The sequence below is a fragment of the Brienomyrus brachyistius genome, chromosome 4, assembly GCF_023856365.1.
Source record: "Brienomyrus brachyistius isolate T26 chromosome 4, BBRACH_0.4, whole genome shotgun sequence".
In the NCBI taxonomy this organism is placed as follows: Eukaryota; Metazoa; Chordata; class Actinopteri; order Osteoglossiformes; family Mormyridae; genus Brienomyrus; species Brienomyrus brachyistius.
The window spans coordinates 41144954-41171318 of NC_064536.1; the positions used below are offsets into that span (position 1 = coordinate 41144954).

Genomic DNA, 26365 nt, shown 5'->3' on the forward strand with positions numbered 1-26365 from the left:
CATTATACACCGCGAAAGCAACAACGACAACGCTGTGGGAATTGTGGCTCATTCTCCAATGTGTAGACCCGCCCGTCCGATCCTCCTGGATGCCGTGGAATCCCCGTGTTTACCAGCTGTTTTGAAGTGTCTTCATTAGTTTTGTGTATTTATGTCCAGGTCAGAGAATGTTTCCCTAGTTCTGTCATTGTATTGTTATGGTGATTTTTGTTCCGTATGCCGATCCGGCTCCCTATTAAATCCCTTTTTGTCCTTCGCCTGTTTTCCCAGTCCGAGCTTGCCATATCATGATGCCGTGTTACTGGGGCCTGGAGCTGTCCTGCCCATGGGCAACGGTGCCAGCGCTGTGGCAAAGTTAACCATTTTGCCAAAGTATGCCGGTCGACCCCTGCAAATTCTACAGCGCTGTCACTCTCCACTGCACCTCCATATGCTTCTACAACTATTCACACTGCCAGCTTTTAAAACCTGTACTGTAGAGCTGGACAAAGTCTGCCTTCCCCTCTTATTGGGTACTGGGGCCACATTCACTTAATCTAGTTACTGTACGGTAGTTTTTTTTCCCATGTGCCACTTTCTAAGGCCGTTCCTGCTCCATGTGGCTATGGCACTTCCAAAATTCACGTTAGGCTCCAGCCGGCTATCAGTCCGCTGTGGCTATAAACTAGTCCCAGACTTTCCCTTTCACGTCTCCCACCATTTTGCCAACATGGGCCTTGACTTTTTTACTGCCCTTGGATTCTTCCTACTGGATACGACTGGATCTGCCGTTTTAACTTCCCATGGCAGCAGCAGTCCCCTGTTGGAGGGCGTAGGCTGTCTCTCCACATTTAATCACCAACCCCTACTTGTCCCATCTATAACTTCAGTACTTCAGCTCCCATGTTGAGTCCCCTGGCCCTTCATGATGGTGTTACTGCTGAGCTGCGCCACCTGCTGGAGGCAGACATTATTGAGCTAGTTGATGCTTCTCAGTGGATCTCAAATCTGGTGATAGCTAAGTAGAAATGCAGGAGTCTGTGTCTCTGTGTCGACCTCCGGGCTGTAAACAAGGCCGTTGTCCCTGACAAGTACCCCCTCCCTTCCATAGTAGAAGTCACTTCCCACTTTCATGGCTCGATGGTCTTCACAAAACTGGGCCTTCGTCGGAGCTATCTGCAGATCCCTCTCCAGCCTGACAGCCAGAATCTCACGGCTTTTGTGACACATGCTGGAGTGTTTCAGTGCACATGGGTCTCATTTGGGCTTAGCTCTGCCCCCAGCTGCTTCCAGAAGATTATGACTACCATCTTCACTGGCATACCTGGGGTGATTATCTACCTCGATGACATCATGGTCCATGGATTCTGCCTCACGGCTGAGGGCCTCATTCCACTTCAACCTAATATTGAGGCCATTCAGCGTATTTCTGGACCCACGAATGCTAACCAGGTTCTCTCTTTCCTGGGCATGACAGCTTATTACCTGTGTTTTTTGCCTCACTACTCCGCTACCACAGCTCCATTACATCAGCTGCTGCAGAAAGATGCATTTGGATGCCAGCCTGCTTTGAGGCTTTCCAGCTCCGGAAGTCCCATCTCACATCACCTCCTATCCTGGCAAACTTTTCCCTCTCCTGCCCCACCTCTGTCACCTGTGATGCCTCAGCTGTGGCAATTGGAGCTGTACTGTCACAGCTGCAGGATGGAGTGGACTGGCCCATTGGCTCTGCCTCCCGTGCTCTCACCCCCACCGAACGAAAATATTCCGTGGGCGAACGTGAGGCTCTAGCCTGTGTCTGGGCCTGTGAGCGGTGGCACATGTATCTTTATGGCAGGGCATTTACACTGCACACTGACCACTAGGCCCTGACAGCCTTGCTTGCAACAGCTAGTACAGGATGCAAACCACAATGACCGGTGGTCTGAGCAACTGCAGCAGTACAGTATCATCCTGTTTTACCCCAGGTTGTGATAACGTTGTGGCAGACCTGCTGTCCCGCTACACCCAGTATCCTGCAGCACCTGACTCCATCTCTCAGGAACCAGACCTCAGCCAGATGATGCACACACCACTGAAGGCAGCTGTCTCCTTTGATGAACTCCGGCTGGCCTCAGAACCAGACCCAGTCCTTCCTCAGCTTCGTACATACATTCGCACAGGCTGGCCGACTGAAGTCTCTGCTGAGGTGACCCCTTACCACAGGGTCAGGGATGAGCTTTCATGTTGGAATGAGCACTGCGTAGCTCGTGGAGCTGTCACAGTGGTGCCAAGCAGCCTTCAGGCCCGTGTTCTTAGCATGGCACATGAAGGCCATTTGGGCATTGTACATGTCAAACCACGTTGTAGGGACCTAGTATGGTGGCCCGGCATTGATAGGGACATAGAAAATCTAGTTAGGGATTGTGCAGCCTGCCTTATGAGCAGGAAAATGGGCCAACCTGCACCACCCCCTCTGCAGCCTCCGGTTTGGCCCATCCTTGGGAACATCTCCTACTGGATATCTGTGGGGAACTACATGGAGTTCCACACCAGCAGCGGTTCCTCCTTGTGGTGTATGATCTCCACTCTAAGTGGCCTGAGGTGGTCTCCACTGGCACTGTCACGGCACGGGTACTCACTGACTTTTTAGACGCCCTCTTTGCTCGATGGGAACTTCCTCTGACTATTACGATGGATAATGGGCCCCAATTTGTGTCTGCTGAGTTCGAAGCCTTTCTGACGGATCCAGGCATCCATCACATCTGCACAGCTTCATATCACCCCCAGGCCGATGGCGGAGCGGAGCGTCTCAATCAGACCCTTAAGTATGGCATCTGAGCCCACTTAGCTGAAGGTTACCCCTTTTCAGTGGTGCTCCTTCACACACTGCTCCATTACAGAGCCACCAAGCACAGCACAACAGGCTGCTCGCCAGCGTCACTTATGTTGGGCTGCGAACTGCAGCTTCCACTGGATCGACTCAAGGCCAGTGGCCCCTCCCCCTACATGCTGCCACAGGGTGTCCGCCCAGCAGCACAAGATGAAGCTGCGGTTTGATCGGTCTTGGGGGACGAGGAACCCCACTATTGCCGTTTCGGATTGGGTCAGAATCCGCCGCGCTCATCGTGACCACAAGCTGGTCTCATTCTGGTCCCCTCCTATTCAGGTGGCGGGGAAGCTAGGGCCAGCTACCTTTTCTCTTTCTGATGGGTCTCGATGGCACGCTGGCCGCCTCCGCAAGGTGGCAGCTCCGGAATTGGCCAGCACTCATGTTCATGCTGGCTCCCCTTCATCAGAAGGTGATTGGAACTTACCTATGGAACGAGGTGTGCTCACATCTGAACCCATAGTGCAGCACACTCAATGCCCAGCCGCACATCCATTCGAGTCTACATTGGAGTCCCCTCGAAGATCAGCTCGCATCCAGTCTCGCCCAGGTTACCCAAGGGACTTTGACTGAATTCTGATATGCTGACCTTGCACCTGGCTCTCTGTGCAGTTCATTTAATGTGCTGGGTACGCTAAGTACTATTGTGCTTTTCCATGCCAAATTGTGTTAATATATTGTTTATCTGAAACATTTTAGGGCATCCCAAACAACTGGGTGAGTGCAGTTTGCCGAATTATCATGACTGATTTTGTTTTCTGGGGGGGGGGGGTAAAGGTTATGTACTCGCACAAAAAACACGTTACGTTTGGGGAATATTAAGGGGACAGTGCGCAGGAAGAGGAGAGCAGGTTTTTAGGGAAAAAATGACTGAACAGCTTCGATTTACAACCTGTCTCGTGTCTTCCTTAAAACGCGACACCCACCGTTTGCGTACCTGACGGTCCAGCGTCTGACCTTCCTGTGTTTTCATACTGTGTTAGGTCTGGTGCTCGTTGGGTGCTTCTTATTTTCCTGCTAAAGACTGCAGATAAAGAGCGTGTTCTACCCCGATAAGCAAGTCTTTTTGTTCTTTGCTGCTCTCTCAATGTCTTGGTCTGCTTGGTGCCACAATATTATATGAAAAATAAACTGAAACCGAACTGCCAACAGCCTGTAACTCGTTCAGTTTCTGTATAAAAAGATGATGTCAAATGAACGAGGTGTGAATGTTTTGAACACTCAGCTGTAACTTTGTTCTAGCTGAACCCAGACCCTGAATATGCAGTAATAGACAGAACTGGCATCAGTGAGGGAGACCCCCCAGGACAGGTAAGGCACAGGAATAAAGTACATACAATGATATCATGAGGCTGCGGGGCTGGTCTGCTCAACTGATCATTCAGGTTATCGGCTTATACTGTATGAGTAATCATGTTACATAATGTGTGTACTTATGTTCTTACGCTGTAAATAGAGTGTTGTAACAGTGTAATATCAGAGTAGTGTCTCCTGTGTGTGTTTTTGATAGTTCCTACCCCCAGTGCTTGAATCTTAAGATTCTATCAGGTCTGGATGCTGTTTCAATATTAGTTTAAATACTAGAACTCGTGGCCATAGGTGGAAATTAGTGGGAGAACATTTTAAAATGAATTTGAGGAAGCACTTCTTTACACAGTGTGTAGTTAGAGTATGGAATAGTCTTGCTGTTAGTGTAGCGCATCAAACAGCTCCAAGGACTGTGTCGGTTCTCCCCTTGTTATTCAGTACCGGGTGTCGGTTCTCCCCTTGTTATTCAGTACCGGGTGCCGGTACTCCTCTTGTTATTCAGTACCGGGTGTCAGTACTCCTCTTGTTATTCATTACCAGGTGCTGATAGTTCCTTTATTATTCATTACCAGTTCAAAAGTGAGTTACTGCATTATGGTAAAAATGGTTTCTAAATGGAAATAAAAAGTCTTTATTTTGGACAATATCTTTAATGGTAAAGTCATTTGCTTGTACATTGGATTATCTCCAAATTCATCAAGAATGACATTTCATTATTGTCAGTTAAAGAATGGACAGGTGGTTCTGTAGAGATACATGGTCATAATGTTCCTCTCTCAGACCTCTATGGAGCCTGGTGCTGATGTCACCTACAGCTCCATTGTCCTGCCAGAGGTAAGATGGTTTCATGTAAATCAGTTTTTGTGATACTGCTCCTATGCCCGTACCAATGAGAGTGACATGTATACCAATAATGTACTTACTGGGCAGGTACATCTATACCTCAGCTGATCTCTCAGATCCATGTGTATCAGAATTAGCTGTAATGTACAAGAAGTACCATGATACCCCTGATATTTCATAGTGATTCACATGGGAGGTTTGGGAGTTTATGGATTTGTGGTTTCTGTACAAAGGTTGGTCTTGTACCTCCACTGTAAGCAGCTACATACTCTCAGCAGGTGTCCTCAGGATGTTCTTCACACTGTCCTGCTGTGAACCCAGCTAGCGATGTGGTCTACAGCTCAGTCACCCTGAAGCACAGAGAGGTGAGTTTGGAGAATCTGCTCTAACATGAGCTGTGATACATTTAGTCTGTGCCATGCTGCATGTGGGTCATGTGTTTGCTGGTCATAAATGATGCCACCGGCCATGGAAGAAAATCTCAACTGCACTGTTTAAAGAAAAGCATTACTTTTTATAACGTAACTGCCAAACTTAAACGATTATGAGAAACATAAAACACACTTTAGTTCGACCTCCTAATGACAATTCAGTCTATTGGACATCTATAGACAACAGTAGTGGCTGGTTCCTAAATAAAGGAAAAACACCACAACTACATAAAGTGACACTTTATAAGAAGGACAAAATCCATACATCTAAGCAACACCCAAGCAATCCATGACCCCCGACGATCAGATGCACAAACCAATACAAGACGCATCACAGACCCGCGCCGCCCACCAAGAAACAACGGTAAAGTATCTGCAGCCCCCCCTGAGCACCCCACACCCACTAAGCCACCAGCCAGGGGACGCCAGCCCACAGCCACCGCATACATCAACCGGCATGCCACCAAATTAGCTGGCACGTCAATTAAAGCAAGAAGGAACCGCCAAGCATCACCCCCCAACAGACAACCCAGCAAGCGTGAAGCAGTCATGCAAAGCCAAAGCGACCCCACCGCCAGCCCATGACAACCCATGATAGTCAGCATCCATAGACATCCACCAGTGTACTTTACTGCCACTTCCTCTACCCCGCTGGTCAGTGTTGCCGTGGAGGGGATATCACACACCTAGCACGTTTTCCCAGTCTCCGGGAATCGAAGAATAACAAAATCATCACTCATCCCCCTTAGTCTGCTGATGATTACACTTTTGTCCTGATATTGCTGACCGTTTCGGTATTTTATAACCATCTATTCGTATATTTTTGCTACATACACTCAGCTCTGCTTTACAGCCACTTCCTAACCCTGATGTCATATGGGAGCTCGCACCCCTCACACACTCTGCTCTACAGCCACTTCCTAACCCTGATGTCATATGGGAGCTCCAGCCCCTCACACACTCTGCTCTCCAGCCACTTCCTAACCCTGATGTCATATGGGAGCTGCAGCCCCTCACACACTCTGCTCTCCAGCCACTTCCTAACCCTGATGTCATATGGGAGCTCCGGCCCCTCACACACTCTGCTCTACAGCCACTTCCTAACCCTGATGTCATATGGGAGCTCCAGCCCCTCACACACTCTGCCGTTTCGCTGATATTAAAGTGCCAGCATCACCGCAACAGAAAGGAAGAATTACTGTGGTACTAATTACACAATCAGATGGTCCCATGGCATCCAAGCTGCCAAAATACACACCCTGCCTACTGTTCACCTAGCTATGAGTTTCCTTTGACACTGTATATGGTCATGATTCCAGCATCATACCTGCGGTTCACTTGGCATCAGATTTTAAAACCGGATGAAACTAAAGAGGTTTCACAGATTAATGTATCAATCTGGTTCATTTCCTGTTCCTGTAGAACTAACATTGATTCTCTATATTCCCTGAAATGCTAAGGAAGGTGTTAGTGTCTGAGAAACCAAATTGATGTTAATGCTTGTCTGTTCCTTGTCCAATAGGGGGCAGCAACAGAGGCACTGCTCTATATGTGGGGAGCTGCTGCCCAGGATGAGAGGGACACGCAGATACTCCACTGATGGGGAGGGATCATCACCATGGAGGAGAATCTTACAGTGATGTGAGCTGTATTTAAATGGCATGCAGCACTGTCATGTTACAGTGTGACAGTAAGAATCAGCCAGTAAGAAACAGACATTCGTGGCTGTTGTGCATTTTTACCGTGATCAAGACGCCATTTGCTGCACTTGTACGTCGCTTTGGAGAAAAACTTTTGCTAAATAAGATAAATGTAAATGTGAGGTTTTATACTGGCGGTCTGTGAAATGTCACTTTTATATTAATGGAGAAAATATCATTAGCAGTATTAGTTTATTTGTATAATATAAAATGTCTTATCATAATATACAGTATTTTGAGAAAGTATTGGCCAGTGTCTCTTTCTCTTGTCTGTGCGTCCTTCCTTCCTTCCTTCCATCCGTCCGTCCATCCATTTTCTGCCGCTTATCTGGGGTCGGGTCACAGGGGCAGCAGTCTAAGCAGGGATGCCCAGACCTCCCTCTCACCAGCCACCTCTTCCGGCTCCACCGGGGGATACCAAGGCGTTCCCAGGCCAGCCGAGAGAAACGCCCCAGGGCCTCCTCCTGGTTGGACATACCGGAAACACCTCCCCTGGGGGCGTCCAGGAGGCATCCCAGCTAGATGCCCGAACCCCTCAGTTGGCTCAGTTCAATGCGGAGGAGCAGCGGCTTTACTCAGTGCTCCTCCCGAATGTCTGAGCTCCTCACCCTGTCTCTAAGGCTGAGCCCAGGCCTGCTGTGGAGGAAGCTCATTCCGGTCGTTTGTATCCACAGTCTCATTCTTTCAGTCACTACCCAGAGCTCAAGACCATAGGTGAGGGTAGGAAGATAGATCGACTGGTAAATCAAAAGCTTCGCCTTCCAGCTCAGCTCCCTCCTCTCGACAGTACAGTACAGCGTCCACATTACTGCCAATGCTGCACCGATCCGTCTATCGTTTCTCTTGTGTGTACAGTATACACACTGATGAGGGTTTACTGACACCCCCTGCTGGAGTAACTTCACTATTTTGATGCCTTATTACAGATTTGCAGTTTAGTGATAGATGGAGTATTACTGAAAATGCAGAACACAGACTGTGTGACTTGTCATACACCATGTTAATAAAAATGCTTTTCATTGCTCCTGCATGCTGCAGTGGTGGCTGTGTGTAACACGGACGCCTCATACTTTCAGGGGTTTGGGTTTGAATCCTGCCCCTGGCTGTCAGTGTGCTGTTTGTGTCCCTGGTTTGGGCCCCGTGCTTCCGGGATGTGCCCCAGGCTGACTGTGACCCCAGCCTGGGCAAGAGGGGGAAAGATAGATGGATGATTTTTAAACATTTAAAACCCACAAAAAGGGAGGCAGTGAGGTTAAGGAGAGTCAGGAATTGAGTGTCAGTCTCCAAAGATCTGAGGTCAGCGATACACACATAAGGCTCCTCTGATGCTCCTCTTCATCTTCTTCACTGATGGGCCTCCAGGTGAGGATCACTTACTCTGAGACAAGCTCTCACTCTCTCTCACTCCACCATTCAGTGTAATTAAGATGAAGATAAATTTTGCATAATATATTTACTACATCTGTATGTTTATATTCATATTCTTCCATGAAGTTTTATCACTTCCTGTTAGTTTTTCTGAATTGCCAAAACACTAAACCTCAGTTTAAAAACTAAACTGTCAACTACCAAAACTCCTTCATCAAATCAATTCCACAGTTTGCAAAATGATAAACACTGTTTGTCTGCTTAGATACAATTAGCAAATCTGAATCTCCCAATTAGCAAAACTCTAAACACATTCTCATTCACAAAACACATTTAGCAGTGTGGTGCACTTGGACCCAGAATGGCACACACAGACTCTAAAAGTTACACAGAAATAACACCCTGTTTTCATCATTAACACACTACCACTGAAAACTGAGCACGCATGTGTGCAGTCTGTGATGTGTGGAACCCATTCAATAAACAGGACATAAGCCAAGTCAAATGAAAGCGGTGTGACTGAATTCAACATGGAGCATTACAACAGAAGAGGAAGAGGAGTGCGAGTCAGAGGAGGTGGACAAGGAGGAAGACCAAGAAGAAGAGGTGTAATTTCAAATGAAATCAGAGCAACGGTCATAGATCACGTTGTGGTTCATGGCATGACTATGAGGGAAGCAGGACAACACGTGCAACCAAATCTATGCCGGTTCACAGTGGCCTCCATGGTCAGGACCTTCAGGGAAGAAAACCGGTAAAATGTATTTTTGTCTCTGAAAGTTACGCCGTGACTTCAGTGTCAGTCAATGGCTCCACCAATCTCTATAAAGGGGACAGGGAAAAATAATTTCCTTACGGCACTATATCTGTTTTTGTACAGTGGAGAACATTTACAGTACAGCATGTATACTGCTAACAATATTATCTTTTTGCAGAATTGACAGATGGCCACATACAGTAGGGGTGGAAGAGCATGTAAGTTCTCAGAAGAACAAGAGATAGTAATTGTTGAGATGGTCCATCAAAACAATGCAATACAACTGTGTGAAATACAACAGCAGATTATTGAAGACAATGTGCATTTCGATAGAATAAATCATGTGAGTCTTTCAACAAATGACCATGTCCTGCAACGCAACCAGATAAGGATGAAACAAGCCTATAGGGTGCCGTTTGAGCGAAACTGAAATAGTGAAAGAGCAACGAAATCAATATGTGCAAGTAACTAAACTGTTACAGTACACTCTGCACTAGCATGTACAGTATACTGTACTATATATGTCATTCACAGAACGGAGGGTAATCTATTTTCATTGTGTATAGAGACTTTTTGAACTTGACTCAATGGAGAGGCCTCACAAATACATCTTCATGGATGAAGCTGGATTCAATCTGGCAAAAAGGAGAAAGAGAGGTCGCAGCATAACTGGTCAACGTGCCATTGTAGAAGTGCCTGGCCAGTGTGGTGGAAATGTGACCATATGCGCTGCCATCAGCAGCTATGGGGTTGTCCACTGCCATGTTGTTGTTGGGCCATACGATACTGACCTTCTTCTAACATTCCTGGATGGTCTATGGGATGCTTTGCTCGGACATGAGCGGAGAGGTGACGAGCAGGCAGAGCATCGCATTTATGTTATCATTTAGGACAATGTGAGCTTTCACCGTGGTCCAAGAATACGTGATTGGTTTAACAATAACCAGCATTTTATGAATGTTTGCCTTCCACCATACACTCCCTTTTTAAACCCTACTGAGGAATTTTTCTCAGCATGGCGGTGGAAAGTATATTACCGAAATCCCTACATACAGGAAAATCTCATCCAAGCAATGGATGCAGCGTGTGATGATGTAAGAATGGAATCTTGCCAAGGCTGGATTCGGGAAGCCAAAGGATTCTTTCCACGTTGTCTTGCAAGTGAGAACATTGCATGTGATGTAGATGAAGTCCTGTGGCCTGACTGGATGCAGAGGCATGATGATGCGGCTGAATCACTGATCGATTTTGATGTAAAAATATGTAAAAGTACAGAGTGCATTTTGTTTTGCTGCAGGTTTCTTTGTTTGGATGTAAATAAGCTTTCATAGGTACAGGAATGTCCTAAATAAAGATTATTTTCCTTTTATCCCAGAGTGATTTGCATTTGTTTATGTAGTGTGTCAATTTCTGAGTAATGTTTTGTGTGTTTTCTGACAGTTGTGCTTGATTTTGAGTAAAGTTAAAATACTCTTGGTTCAACTGTTTGATTTTGCAAGACAAGTAAAAGGTTTTATGAGCATAAGTTGAACTTTAGGGTTTGTGCTTAGTGTTTTGAGAAAAGGAGAGGAGATTTTAAGGAATGCGTTTTAGCAATTCAGAAAAACTAATAGTCTGTGGTGGTAGCATGTTGACTAACTTTGATTTTAGAATTGACTGCAGTCTTCTTTGTGTCCACTATGTGGCAGCAGTATAAAGGAAATATCTTATTCTGTCACAGCTGCTGATGTGTGTAAAAATTCACATACTCTGATAACAAGTAATTCTGCCTCCAACTGTTTGTCAGGGATCTGGGCAGGAATGAATTACATGCCGACTGTACATACAACAGAGATGGGCTCCTGAGAGATCTTTGCCAGAAGTTGAAACACGACTTTAAGAATGACACTGATCCAGAAGTGGATAGTTTAGGTCCAGAAAGTAAAAATCCAGTTTTAGATGTTGTTTCAAACAACTAGTTGTGTAAAGTGCCACAGACACAGAGTACTCAGCTGTTTGGTTGAAACTAAATCTTGGTCTGGACTTTTACTTTCTGGACCTGAACTATCCACTGCTGCACTGACCCCCTTCTTGGGGGAGGGAGTCAGTCCAGACCAGGTCCCGCCCCCCAGCTAATAGGCTCCCTGGAAGCTGAAGGGTGTTCCAGCTAGACAGTGCTGAGTGATCTGAGTAATGGGGGGAGCACGGTCACAACAGAGGGGGAAGTACCCCTCCCCCCCAGGAAGTAGAAGCGGAGGGTGAGGACAGCTCACTTAATTATCAATCACTGTTTCTCAGTGGTGCTATACTTTGTCTCTCTCGCTGACAGTTTCTTGCTGATGTAGAGCCCTGGGCACTGCTCTTCCTCCTGCTCTTCCTCCCCCCCTGCCCCCAGACACCCTCCCTCCCCCAGTGGCACACACCCCATGGCAGTGCTGCTGGCCTCCTCAGCACATGCAGGGCTGCCCTTATAGAGCCACACATGCCACAGCCAGTCACTGCTGTAAAGGACGACGTTGGTCAGGTGGGCTGTGGTCTGTCAGTAGGTGACACAGAAGACAGCAGAACTCGTATCAGCCAATCAGAGAGGAGAAAGTGGGTTTTTCATTGGACTCCTCAATCACAGATAGAGACAGAGAAACAATGCAGATTTGGAGAATCAGGAAATGAGTGTCAGTCTCCACAGATCTGAGGGCAGTGAGACACACATAAGGCTCCCCTGATGCTCCTCTTCATCCTTTGATGGGCCTCCAGGTGAGAATCACTTACTTCAGAATGGTTATTTCTTCACTTCGTTTTTATAATGATTAACAGCAGATATCCCAGGAAAATGTATAAATTAACTATAATTTGACAGCATGTAGTTCAGCCCTTAACTGTGTATGAGCCCTTCAATAGACGGACATCATATGGATTAATGTCGGGTAGGAGGTTATATTCAGAGTACAGGCAGTCGTCAGGTTACAAACCAGATCGGTTCCCAAAGTCAGTCTTTAAGGTGAATTTGTAGGAAAGTCAGAAAAGTAAATGCAGTACATGATAATAATTATCATTATTATTACTGCTATACAGTAAAAAACAAAAATACAGTACTGTACTTCCAGCCAGCAAGCCGCTGAAGCCGTGCAATGATTTCAGGAGCACAGGGGGTTCATTTGAAGCCGGCACCTGGCGATATTTCGGCGCCTGTGGGTAAGTACATCGCCGGATACTTTCAGTTGTTGAAAAAAAATCTGCCTCTGTTCCCAGAATCAAACGATCAGCACTCGGTGCCACAGTAAAAGATTTTTTTGCAGATATTTCCGTGTTCTGTCTAGGCGCAGCCATCTTCATCTTAGCATGGCTTTCTTAATTCTTATCTTCGTTTTGATTGGCTATTTTTGGCAAGCTTTTATTCTGCGTTTTCTGATTGGCTGATTGAGGCAAGTGGACAAAATGGCGTCTAGAAAGCGAAGCAGGAACTGAAGGTGAGTTTAATACTTAATAAAGTGAGACCAGCATGGCGTAACACTATACTATTTCATCCCGGTGTCGTCGCTTCGGTTGCCGCATGCATTGCATTGACATACAACTCGACTCGTCGACTTATTCACACAGTACAGATGCACATGGATCAGACCAGCAGCAGATGATCGATATCTTCGTTCGTTCGAGCCAACATCGGCGTAAAATTGGTGAAAAATATGGGGAGATATTGCATGACACTGATTTTGTTCGAAAGCTAAGGCCGACAGCTTATTTCCAAAGTGAAATATTCTGACAAAAAAACGACAAAATGCTGGAGCATCTGAACTCGCTGATCTAGTTGTGTGTGTAGGCTAGCTACCATTACTAGCCATATAATGTACAGCGATGACGTCACGATCAGCCGAGCTTGTTTACAAACATTAACACGTGTTCCAAGTTAACCCATTCTGACAGTTTTTATACCAATTATGAACCTACATCAGTTTGGCTCAGAGGCATTGTATTTTGAAAGAGACTTTTAGTTGGTAACTTGGAGTGGTTGTTTTTTTCATAAGTACTAGTATTTCATGGGCATGACATGTGTGTACCTGGTAGGATTATGGAATTATTTTGATTTAGGAGACCACTGAATTTACTGAATGAAGAAGCTACATTCAGACAGTTGTAGGTTCCTTTAACATGTCTAATAGGGTGTGAAATAAATAAATGAATGAAGTCATAGACATAATTTCCTTTGTTATGTTAACTTTATTTTTTTTAATGATTGGTTAATGGTTAAAAGTCTTATTTCAGATACTGGTAAGCTGACCTCTTGTTGATGAATCCATTACTTGATAATTGAGCACTGCAACTGACCAGTACATCAATCATTAATCAACATAATCTAAGAATGAGATACATTTGGTGTCCTCAGTAACAGACTGCTACTACTACTTAGTACTACTACTGTATGATGAAAGTTTGTGTCAGTAAAATTTGTTGGAATGAGGCCTCTAAGATGCCTGAAAAAGGGAATATTAAAGGTTCTACATTTCAAAATTTCCTCAGAAGGACCCCTACAACCCCCTGAAATTGGTTTACGTCACATGTCTCGGAGTTTGCGTGTCGAGTTTCCCTGAACAATGGTAGCCACCTACTTTCAAGGTGGTAACCTCTTTCTCTTGAAACTAATGAACCCCCTGGGAGTGTCACTAATGGCGCATCTGTTTTGTTATTACAAACCATTGTATTTAGCCCAAATTTTTTATATAAAAGGCTTCATGGCAGTCCGATCGTAAGTATGAGCTGTCCATAAGTCGGCCTCCTTAACTCGGGGACTGCCTGTAAAGACATCTGGGCTGACTGACTGATTTTAGAATTGATTGCAATATTTTATTTGTCCACTATGTGGTAGCAGTACACAGAAATGTTCTAATTCTATCATTACAGCTGCATGATAGACTGACAAAGTCTGCAGATATACTGACATATTGCAGTACCACCATATCTGTACCCGTAATCAAAACAGTGACAGTGAGAAAATCATTTGTGTTTTTATACACTGACACACATTTTTACAATGTGGTCTTATGGACAACATTGACTGCCATATATTACTAATACCCCTATCAGTGTGTGAACCTTTATATGTAATACAATTTATAAATGTCATGATGAACCAAACAGTACTTAAAGATGGATGAGAAAAAGCAACAAAGAAAATCAAATAATTTTTCAAATGTTTAATGTTTTACACAACAAGTAGCAAAGGTGTTTATAAATAAATAAAATATGTTGGCCTATAAAAAACAAAAATACACAAGAGACAAAATGAAAAGCAAACAAACAGCAGGACATGACAAACTTTCTGTGGTCAATCATTTCTTTAAGAAATCGGTATGGGCACAGAACCTGCTCAGTATTTGGAGGGGAGCGTCTGTAAAAGCACAAAAAAGGAACACGTTTGACCTACAGCACAGCTCCATCACCCCGCTGTCTTAATAAAAAGCCCAATAAGCATCTTCCAGCTTGAACTTCCATTTTAATATGCCTTTGGTGTTAATGTCGTGTGAGCAGCTTGAGTGACGGTCTCTGCAAGGTGTTTCAAACCCACATGAGAAACTTGAAACTTTACAAGCTAAAGCTAGCTGGTTCACCGGAGAAGCTCTGCAATAAGTGGAAATGTGTCTAATTTACGTCGTTTAAGCTACCATTGGCTAACTTGCTAACAGCTACCATAACTCCAAAGTTTAACTGAGATGTCAAGAAAATCAGTTACTAGCATACTTGACATTGTAATATTTTGTCTGAGCCATTACAAATATAAACTACATAATAAAATTTGAAATATACAAGCTGTCATGCCCTGCTCGTCGGCTCCTCCTGTGTGCCACGCCCCCTGCTTACCCACGTGTGTTTCCCGGATTGTACCCAGCTGTGTCGGCTTATTTTCAATCAGTCCTGTGTATTTCAGTCCGTGTCTTACCCGAGTCCTTTGTCCGTCATTGATGTTAGTCAGTGTCTGATGTCTCCTTCCCCGATTCCTGTTAATAAATCCCCGTTTGCCCCGAATCCTGCCTGCTTGCTTCCTGATTCCCCGCTTGCCCGCACGATCGCCGCTCTGCCCGCGATTAACCGTGACACAAGCCTCCCGGATCCTCGTTTTCCGGGTCGTTTGCAGGCTGTGCGTGACGTCAGAGCCAGAGCGTGCTAATGACAGAGAGTTGCAGCTTGTACTGACTCGTAGCGACGAACTTAACAAATATTGCGGGAAATGAAATACTTTGGTGTACGGCAGAGGTGCTGTCACGATCACGGGCGGGCTGAGCGGCGATCGTGCGGGTAGGCGGGCAAGGAACAGGCAAACAGGTCGAAATCAGGGCAAAAGTCGGGGTTTAATGCGGGAATTGGGAGCAGGGAACACCAAACGCCAAGAAACATCACCTAACCACAATGACGGACAAGAGAGACAAGCAAGACTAGTACTTAAATAGGACAAGACTGATCAAAGTAATCGGACACAGGTGGAGACGATCAGGGAAGCACATGTGGGTAATCAGGGGCCGTGGCACACACGAGGAGCGTACGAGCAGGGCATGACAGGTGCAGAGTTTGATGGAAATTATGACGGGCTACAGAATCCAGGAACAACTAGATGCAAAACACAGGCGACATTGTGTCCCATATGGTCTAGTGTTTAGGATTCCTGGTTTTCACCCTGGTGGCCCGGGTTCGACTCCCAGTATGGGAATTGTACTTATCGTTGACTGCACCCCTGCAACTGATCGTGTCACTGTGCTAAGGCAGCAAAAATGCTCTTCCTGGGAAGTCTAACAATCATGCTGGAAATACTGACCAGTCATTACATACAACTGAAGTGGACCTCTCACTTGGCTGTCACCTTACACGTGACTTTGCCACACTTTGGTGTCACAATATTTATAAAATTTTTAGTATTTTTAAGCCAAGCTAAAGAATAATCTCAGCGCCGATTTCTCCAGTCATAGGTTGTGATGCCGTGCCAGGTTACCCCTGAAAAACACTGTCCCCGACACTTCAGATCAGACACACAAAATGAAATGAATACAAAATACAAGAGATTTTGCTGAAATTTAGCAGTTTTTCGGCCATAAATGTGAGCATTGTCTAGGATGCTGGATGCGAAGCCAAAAACGTCACCGATGCGAAGGGAATGTCCGTGCTACAACACCAGCGGGGCAGGCGGGTCCTTGTTTCACTGGCCAACCACACGGGGCCAGTCGCCTCGCTTGGCCAATCGGTCGAGACCGTTGTAAAACATTTAGTTGAAACACTTCTTCAACTGGCCAATAGAGGGCTGAAACATTTGTTGCACTAAAGCCGAAAGGAGGCTGGCAAAAGGAACATAGATGACAGACAGATTTGGGAAGCATTCCGTATTTTCAGACTGTAGCATTTACTTTTAGTTGATTTTCCATCTGTCATTCTCATAAGCATTATTGCTACTTAAAAAGATGAAATTTCTTGTAACATTATTTGATACTGAGAGGAAGAATCTGTTTTTAAGAAATACTTGAAAGTCATCTGAAGTGTGAAATCGACACAAGAAAGATCTGGATGCAAATGCATTTAATCCTTTTCTCTTTGTGTTACTTGTTTGTCCTTCCATGCTGTGGGCCAGTGGCATAATGGATAACGCGTCTGACTACGGATCAGAAGATTCTAGGTTCGACTCCTGGCTGGCTCGGCCATTTCTTTCCTTTACTCTAATGCCTTCTGCTTTAGCCGCTCCATGCTACCAACGTCTTGGCTTCCTCGCATCAGCTGCAGACAGGGAGCTCACAAGAGGCAGGCTGCATGGTGTCCCATATGGTCTAGCGGTTAGGATTCCTGGTTTTCGCCTGGGTTCGACTCCCGGTATGGGAATTGTACTTATCGTTGACTGCACCCCTGCAACTGATCTTTATAACTTTTGTTGGTTACGAAATGCAATTTATACAGAAAAAAAATATCTTACCCGTGGTGAAACGTTTAATCCACGTAATGCGTTTAATCCTTTTCTCTTTGTGTCACTTGTTGAGCCCCGCACTGGACAGAACCGGGACAGTGCAGAGATTATGATAAGGCATATTTGCAAAGTGTTGCGTATTTTCCAAGTCCTTCACAGATTTGGTTAGTTGACTTTCTATTGATTGTTTTTAAATTAATGATTTCGGTTATACCTTGAAGATAAGTCTTACTCCTAGTACGGTTTCCTTATATTTCAGTGATGTGTGCATCATAATTATGACAGGGATAGGACATGAGTCTAATTTTTCCTGAACAGGTCAGGAATTATCAATATATTGCAAAGCATTTTTAGAGAAATCACTGTTAAATTTGGTCTTTGAGGAAATCAAGCATTTGTAGTCAATTATGTAATAAGAGAGACAGGGGAAGAAGGGGGTTATTCCATGAAGCAGGTGTTCTCAGTTAGCTGGATTAACACAAAATGGGGGGGTTATTCCATGAAGCAGGTGTTCTCAGTTATCTGGATTAACACAAAATGGGGGGGTTATTCCATGAAGCAGGTGTTCTCAGTTAGCTGGATTAACACAAAATGGGGGGGTTATTCCATGAAGCAGGTGTTCTCAGTTATCTGGATTAACACAAAATGGGGGGTTATTCCATGAAGCAGGTGTTCTCAGTTATCTGGATTTACTTAATATGTGCATGTGTACAGCAGAGGGACATGCGTGTGTGCAGCACAGGGACATGCGTGTGTGCAGCAGAGGGACATGCCTGTGTGCAGCACAGGGGCATGCGTGTGTACAGCACAGGAGTATCTTCATGTTGTTCAAATTTTATATTCGTTACTAGAACAGCCAGAAACAGAGAGAAAAAATACATTTCTATTCGCCACATGCTGTATTAGTGTTACTGCACTAGCTAGGATCTTAATCATTCAGGAGTTGGATTAAACCATTACAGACCTGTTACATCAGTAAAAAAATACAAATTTATGTTTTCATAGGTATTCAAGATAATTTCATTAATCGTCTTGCTTGTGATAAGCAACAAAATGCCGACTACAGGTGACTCAGTTATTCAAAATGATCTAAGTTACAGGTTATTTAGTTATAGGCCCGCCTCACCTCCGATGGATCATTCAACAGTAGGGTTTCAGCACGTGCAATGCGCGTCCACGCGAATCAACTCGGGGCCGGAATAAAATAAGGTGGTGTGGGGACAGTATGATCGGCGCACCCTGAATGGCAAGGCTTTTTCAGCTAACCATCTTCTAAACACGGGGACCAGCAGCTCCTTAAACAAGAAAACAAACGTTAACAGTGAGGTATAACAGGCCCCAACTTGTTTTAAACTTTTGCTGCACAACATCTTCATGGCGCCAGGGAGGATATGCGGGGGGGTATGCGGGGAATTACTTTTAACACTTCGGATACAAAGCCAGGGATCGAATTAATCGGAAAAACTACTATTAAAACAAGGTAAGCCAGCTTTTTATGCTTTAATTTTGCTGTTTTAGACACTTAATTGGCGGTGGCGTTGGGAAGGCTGGTGACGTGTCGCCGTCGTTCAGCCGATCAAAACAAGATTTATATCAATTTTCCAAAGGGTCCGAGCTTATAAAATATAAAATAATGTGTTTGACTGGGAACACAGCAGCAGTCTTCACACTGCTTTTAATAAGGGAATGTCACGTTGACATCTGTCAGCCCTAGTTTGTTAACAACTCGAGTTTGTTTATCCGTGTAAGTAAGAAACAGTTTTGGGTTTGGCTGGCATCTCCTAACTATCTGGATTATACCTAGACTATGTTTGGGCATTTTTGTGCAAGTGTTTTAAGCGTTTTATTTCACGAAGGCCCGATCGTTTGTTCTATTCCCATATATGGGGCCCGGTGCTGGCCCTCGCCTTGAAGCACTGTTGTTATCTAAGTAGTTTCAATTTCTTTGCTCCTGGGGCTATTATTGTTGTTGCAAAATTAGTATCAAATGTGTGCGGAGAGTTGTGTAATGGTATCTCAATTCGTGTGTGCGTTATTACACTTGTAAATTTGCGTACGAATCTCTAAATATCTGCTGAGATTTGCGAATGTGTACAATAATCTGCGAATGTGTATTCAGAATCCGCGCAGTCAGATTTGTAATAGTGGATGCGATTGGGTTTCAGTTGTTTGCTCTTTGTTTTTTTTCTTTCCTTCGGGTTTGTAAACATGTAAAAAAACTCTGAATGTGTAATTAGTACGTTTTTCTCTGAACAAAATGTGTGAGAAGGTGACGAAAATGGCCGCTTTGGTTCTATATATCCCAGTTTAGGGTAAACTAAACAGACAAATCTTCACATGCATTTCGATCAAAAATCCCGTGTGAAACGGCAGTTAATGAAGAGGACCGCCTGAATGATATCTGATGACTTATCTGTATTTTCAGCAGTGTTAATTTTGTTGACGAAAAATATTCGCCATGGTTATCATCAACGACCTTTATTTTCAGAATAAAAAGAGAGGATAACTAAATAAAAATTATTTCGCGAGGCCTAAGACTGTGACGAAGGGTATTGACACTTTCGTCAACGAATAAAAACGAGACGAAAATGTTTGCCGGAGACGAGATATACAATCAGAACTAATGTAGTTCGCATACAGGGATATTCAACTAAAATTTGAAGTTAGAGAAATTTTCTAGAAGCAAAGGTCTGGAAGATCATAATGTCTAACTATTTAGTATGACATATATTTAAATAACCTATTAGTTGTATGAACACTGCATCTAATCAATAACTGACTGGCAAATCAAATTAATTCAGTACAATTCAAAAAGTTTTCGACAATATTTGTCATGTGACGTAGAACTGAACATATATGCATAAAGTTTTCTCATTTACTAAATAAAAGTAGGGCTGCATTTCATCCATCCATCCATCCATTTTCCAAACCGCTCATCCTATCGGGTCGCGGGGGGTCCGGAGCCTATCCCGGAAGCAATGGGCACGAGGCAGGGAACAACCCAGGATGGGGGGCCAGCCCATCGCAGGGCACACTCACAAACCATTCACACACACGCATGCGCACCCACGGGCAATTTAGAAACTCCAATTAGCCACGGAAACCCCAAGACGACATGGGGAGAACGTGCAAATTCCACACACATGCGACCCAGGAGGACACGAACCCGGGTCCCAGAGGTGTGAGGCAACAGTGCTAACCACCATGCCGCCTCCATCTTCAAATATTTATTTAAATATTTCTGTTTTAATATTCAGAGAGAACAGGCCTGGTGGCATTATAGCCTACGCATTTTGAAGTGATTTAATTTAGCACTAATGGCACTAGAGATTTTACAGTTCTCAGTTTCCGGGGTAATCAAACACAAGTTTGTGTTTCAAATAGGAGAGAAATCTGTGTATTTGTTTACTGCACAGTCAGACCTTAATACCATCCGTTAACATTGCTTTCATTTCATCTTGGTGAATATAGTGCAACCACCCATCCATTTTCCAAACCGCTTATCCTAATGGGTCGCGGGGGGTCCGGAGCCTATGGTGAATATAGTGACTTTCAGAAATCGAAGTGAAACTTTAAACATTATACTTAGCACTTTTAATTTTAGACGACTAAATCAACTGAAGTTTTAGTTCACTGTAATTATGATATTTAGTCAACTAAAAGTAAAATTATGATTGAAACTAAATGAGCAAATTAGCAAAACTTTTCAGGAAGAGTTTTATGTTTTCTCATTTAAGGCATATTGGAAACTACCAGGCTGCAGACGTGAAAACCTGCCTTTGCCATACCGGGAGCGGAACCCGGCCCGCCAGGCTACAGGGATGTCTACTTTCGTCAGCTGGCTGACATGCCATTTTCATTGCGGATAAATCTGCACAATGCTTTACATGCATGTAAGAGTTTTATTACCTTGTAAACAGTCTGTTGGGTTTGAAAACTGCCCCAGTGCTTTTGATGTAGCTAATTTGGGGCTTAAAGTGGAAGAATATATATTTACCATAACAAATCTTGCAACAGCATGAAAGTCGGAAAGCGTGAGTGTCACGCCAAATGCGTGCAAGGTCGCCACCCTGTGGATGAATCGGGAATCGCTGGACCGTATGGAAGCTCCGCGCCTCTAAACACGTGACCCAAAGAGGAAACAATAGAAACGCCTTATCGCGCCTCCGGTCGGACGATCTTCGGCTTTAAGTCAAACAATCGTTTCACCTGTAACGACTCACCATTGGCCTGCACCGCTGAAATGTTTCAGGACTGTCCCGCGCGCGATAGGGGTGATAGGCACAATAATGCTTCAAATCAATTTGCATCAAATGGGGAAATTTAGCCAGGGTCTCTGCGATGAACGCAGGACCGTTGTCTGTGGTGATTTTAGATGGAATGCCCCATCGCAGAATCACCTCCTTTAGCAGACATTTAGCCACGCTCAGAGCATCAGGGCGACGGCAAGAGAATGCCTCCACCCATCTGGAAAACAGATCTACAATCACCAAGCAATACTTATATCCCCTGCATGGCGTTAGCTCAATGAAATCCATCTGCAGGTGATCGAATGGGCTTTGGGGACTCGGGGTCACTGCAGGATCGGTTGGAGTGCCCTTTCCCACACTGAATTTCATACACACCATACACTTCCCGGAGAATTGGGCAGCAGCTGCGGCAAACCCAGGGGCATGCCACACCCGAGTCAGCTGCCACCATCCCGACACGAGACACATGATCCAGGCTGTGAGGGACCAAGCAGTAACGTAATTAAAGAAACAGAGCTTTATTGACCCCCGAAATGCAAACAATAACAAACTCAAAACCTTAATAACTGGGCCCATAAAAGAGGCCAACAAAAACAAACATGGCATAATTTTACAAAGCAAAACAGTAACTGAAGCAAACTGACCTTTCTAGTATGGTAACATGAGGGAACATATATAGCGGTTTGGCCAAACCAATTAACACACAAAAGGGATAAAACAAATAAGCACTACATATAACTAAACAAAGCAAAACACAGCTAAACCCCAACTCCCCCCTCTTGCCATGGCAGCACATGGTTCGCTCCTACTCCAGGGGTTGTCTTTTGAGACACCTCCGCCCTCAGCCACACCTTTACGCTGAATAAAAGACCATCCCCTACAAACAAAGTAACTACAAACCAAAGAGATTAAACAATCACTGCACACAACCCTACAATATCAAAATATATATACACACACGCACTACACCTAACACCAAAGACAAAACACAACTAAAACCTATGAATTACTACTGTAAAGCAATTTAATTAGAAAATGCATACAAATACTGAACTAAGTTCTTACTGTGTGGCTGTAGCCATCACAAGGCCATGAACGGCTTTCTCCATCCCTGGATACACAGATCTCTTCATCCGCGTAGCTCACCCTCCGTTGCACCTGTTTGAATCAAAAGGAAGGTGGGCGGAGTCAGGGAAGAGGCGTTCACCCTGGCCAGGAGTCATGGCAACGAGGAGGGTAGGCGGAGTCATGACAGAGGCGCTCACCCTGGCCAGGAGCCATGGCAACGAGGAGGGTAGGCGGAGTCATGACAGAGGCGCTCACCCTGGCCAGGAGCCATGGCAACGAGGAGGGTAGGCGGAGTCATGACAGAGGCGCTCACCCTGGCCAGGAGCCATGGCAACGAGGAGGGTAGGCGGAGTCATGACAGAGGCGCTCACCCTGGCCAGGAGCCATGGCAACGAGGAGGGTAGGCGGAGTCATGACAGAGGCGCTCACCCTGGCCAGGAGCCATGGCAACGAGGAGGGTAGGCGGAGTCATGACAGAGGCGCTCACCCTGGCCAGGAGCCATGGCAACGAGGAGGGTAGGCGGAGTCATGACAGAGGCGCTCACCCTGGCCAGGAGCCATAGCAGCAGGGGAGTTGGGTGGATCTGTGACACTCACCCTCACATCCTGTAGGACGACATTTCTGCTTTTCAGAATGAGTGTCTGTCTGAAATTATCTTCTACATCATGCTAATGATTTAGCTGCTCTATGCTCATCTGCAAGAGAAAAATGAGGATATAGTAGTTCAGAAAAAAACTAGACTTATTTGCATCATTTGCTTGTATTTTAAACTCTGTGAGCAGGAATGATTCACCTTAAAGACCAACAATCAATTATTTTACTATGAAATTATGTTTCTAAAATTATAAGATTCCAAATATTTATTCCTGGTAACAGCAGGACAAAAACTTTGAACCTCAAACTGTTTTCTTTTTTACAGACAACAAATACACAGAAAATGTATCACTGCACAAACAAGCTCTCTCAAAGATGATATCCTTTGATAGAATGTACAGGGGCTCACAGTTCTTCATTTCATGCTTTAACTTTTGAAGTTACCAAAAAATACCTGTGACTCACATGTATGACAGGAAACCAAGCAAGATAAAGAATTTTTAAAAATCCACTTTGGCTGCACCTGCAGTTCATTTAAGAACAATGAGACATCGACAGTAAACAGTGACGGATTTTGATGCCTTACTGTCAGAAGCCCGTCTTCTGTTGGTCTTGCTGTGGTTCATCAATGTCCCTCTGTGTCTTTGATGTATGCTGGAATTAGATATCTGACTCATACATCTGCCATCCCAGCACTGCTGAGTGCTGGTTTTGAATGTGGCCATAACTGTGTCTGTGTGCAGTTTGCAGGCTTCCTCTGTTCACATGGCATTTCTCCACCTTCCAGTGCCCTGCAATGGACTGACGTGCTGTTGAAGGTTTACCTCACTTTACACTGTGTGCTTCCTGCATTAGGGTCTAGAATCTGTCTTGATCCGATCTAGATTCTACATAATTATTCTAATGATGAAAACAGAGGAATCTTTGACGCAACAGGGGGATCAAACAAATATACTTTTCATATAAGCAAAAACATAGCATAAATACACATCAACAGAAATTCATGCATCATCTGTATTCATGCTGATATTTTAATTTCATTAATAAAGGAGTCTATCTTCTAATAGTTTATTTTCTGCTCAATAGACAAATAATAATAGAATGACATGCTGAAGTGATAAACTTTCAGCCTTGTGGTTTTGTCACTTCCTGTGTAAAGTGTCCACTCCCCCTTCACTCTGCCTGCTGTGTGTGAGAATAGAAACGACAGAGACAGTGAAGGTACAGAGGATGAGGAAGTGAGTGTCAGTCTCCACAGATCTGGGCTCAGTGACACACACACATATGGATCCTCTGATGCTCCTGTTTCTTCTCATTGCTGGGCTCACAGGTGAGTGTCACTCATTACAGTGGTACTGAGTAGAGATCTCTCTCCTGCTCCTCCCCACACTCTCAGCTACAGGTTGGAGATGATGATGGAGATCTGTTGCTAGTTACATGATGATGTAATTGATGTGTTCTTGGAAATAATGAATACTTTTTCAATTTTAACAAATTTCACATTTTTGCATACAGTGGTTATCACGATGAATCACTTATATGGATCAAATACTTGGGACAGATTAATTCTTGTACAAATATTGTTTTGATAATTTGTCGTAATCAAGTAGTCAGCTTTCACTGTTCATTTTGGGTCTTTTTTACTGCAGTAGTTATTTTCTTTGTTTACTTTACTTTGATCATCCTACTTTGCCCTGCGGTAACCCATCTGCTTCTGGCTAGCTACTTGAGGCTAGCACAGAAAACAAGACTGGAAAAAGAAAGTCATTTTCTTTCAATAACAAATATAGAATAATCAAAACTTATGATAAACCACCAAAAACAAGACCACGGAGATGCAGCAGCAAAACTACAGTGAGCGGTTTGAAACAATGTAACATTCTGAAATTTGTGCTGTGTGTTGCGTCGGGGCAGGCAAGCAGGCAATGGAAGCCTTATTGACGAGAGACAGACTCAGGACAGGGAGCATGAGAACGTCAATGACAGACCTAGGGGAGACAGCCTAGCACACAGACTAAATACACAGAACTAAAGGGACGGAAACGCAGAACGGCTGAGAACAATCAGGAATTCACACGAGGATGATAAGGGGGTGTGGCATACAGGAGTATCGTACGAGCAGGTCATGACACTGTGTAAAAAAATTCTATTGAATTGAATATTTATGAGGGGCGGCATGGTGGTGCAATGGTTAGCACTGTTGCCTCGCACCTCTGGAACCCGGGTTTGAGTCTCCGCCTGGGTCACATGTGTGTGGAGTTTGCATGTTCTCCCCATGTCGTCGTGGAGCCTCAGATGTTGGAGATCGAGTTAACCTGTCAGTCACTGATGGTAAGATGTCTGTACTGCAGACTGTATCCAATGAGATGCACAGTATGTAACAGGTGATTGAATCAAAAAGGAAGGACATTAACACAAATATTGTTTCCTGTAAAAGGAAAAGATACTTTAATATTGTAAAAATATGCATTTTATTTTCATTCAATATGATAAACGAGATTTGAAAGAAGTAACAGTGTCAGTTTAAATGGGCAACTTCACAGAGTTAAATATGATAAGTAATATATGGCTTTTTGGAAAAACATTTGCATATGCATGTTTAATGAGCTGATTTTCATAATATTTCATTGTGGTGTAAATATTTCAGTGTTTTATCTGTTCCTAATCTGTGGGTTCAGCTCCTTCGGGGCTGTCAGTGGACAAACAGGAGGTGACGGGTGTGGATGGAGACAGTGTCAGTGTTCAGTGTTACTATGGAAACAACAGAAGACATAGGATGTGGTGTAAGATTGGGGGCTCCTGTGCATCAGAGAGATCTGGGAGTTTGGATGGGAGGCCTGTCCTGATCAGGGATGACAAAGTAAATAAAACCTTCATTGTGACAATGAGGGGACTGGAGAGGAAGGACACTGGCTGGTATTGGTGTGCTGCTGGATATCAGCAGATTCCAGTTCATATTACTATCAAACGTAAGTAAATAATTTAAATCTGTGTGTGGATCATTTATACTTGAATATAAAAAGATAAATACTAATTAACCCAGCAGTTTCACTCATGAAGGGGGTTTGTGCTTCTTTGTGGGGATAATCCCCTATTTATCAGCTGTTGTGAAACAGAGTTATTTATTGGGATTATTGTTTCAATGATAGTGGCACGGTGGTCCAGTAGGCGGCGCTGTTGCTTCACGCCTCCATGTTTACGGGTTTGAATCTGGCTTCTGCTCTGTCTGTGTGGAGTTTGCATGTTCTCCACATGCTGTGTGGGTTTCCACCAACAATCCAAAAA

At 44.4% G+C, this 26365-nt stretch overlaps 1 protein-coding gene, 2 long non-coding RNA genes and 1 other non-coding gene across 8 annotated transcripts in view; 2 read left to right on the forward strand and 2 right to left on the reverse strand.

Annotated features, from left to right (window-relative positions):
- Positions 1-22586, reverse strand: part of LOC125739767 (uncharacterized) — a 54659-nt gene extending 32073 nt beyond the window's left edge. Inside the window, exon 1 of the long non-coding RNA XR_007397302.1 lies at positions 22483-22586. This is a non-coding gene — a long non-coding RNA (uncharacterized LOC125739767). The remainder of the gene's footprint in view (positions 1-22482) is intronic.
- LOC125739764 (uncharacterized) overlaps positions 1-26365 on the reverse strand; it is a 216646-nt gene that overhangs the window by 81149 nt on the left and 109132 nt on the right. The window lies entirely within an intron of this gene.
- The window catches only part of LOC125739739 (polymeric immunoglobulin receptor-like), a 61817-nt gene that overhangs the window by 10410 nt on the left and 25042 nt on the right, over positions 1-26365 (forward strand). The window lies entirely within an intron of this gene.
- Positions 16834-16906, forward strand: trnar-acg (transfer RNA arginine (anticodon ACG)). Its single transcript has one exon. It is a non-coding gene; the product is annotated as a tRNA-Arg (tRNA).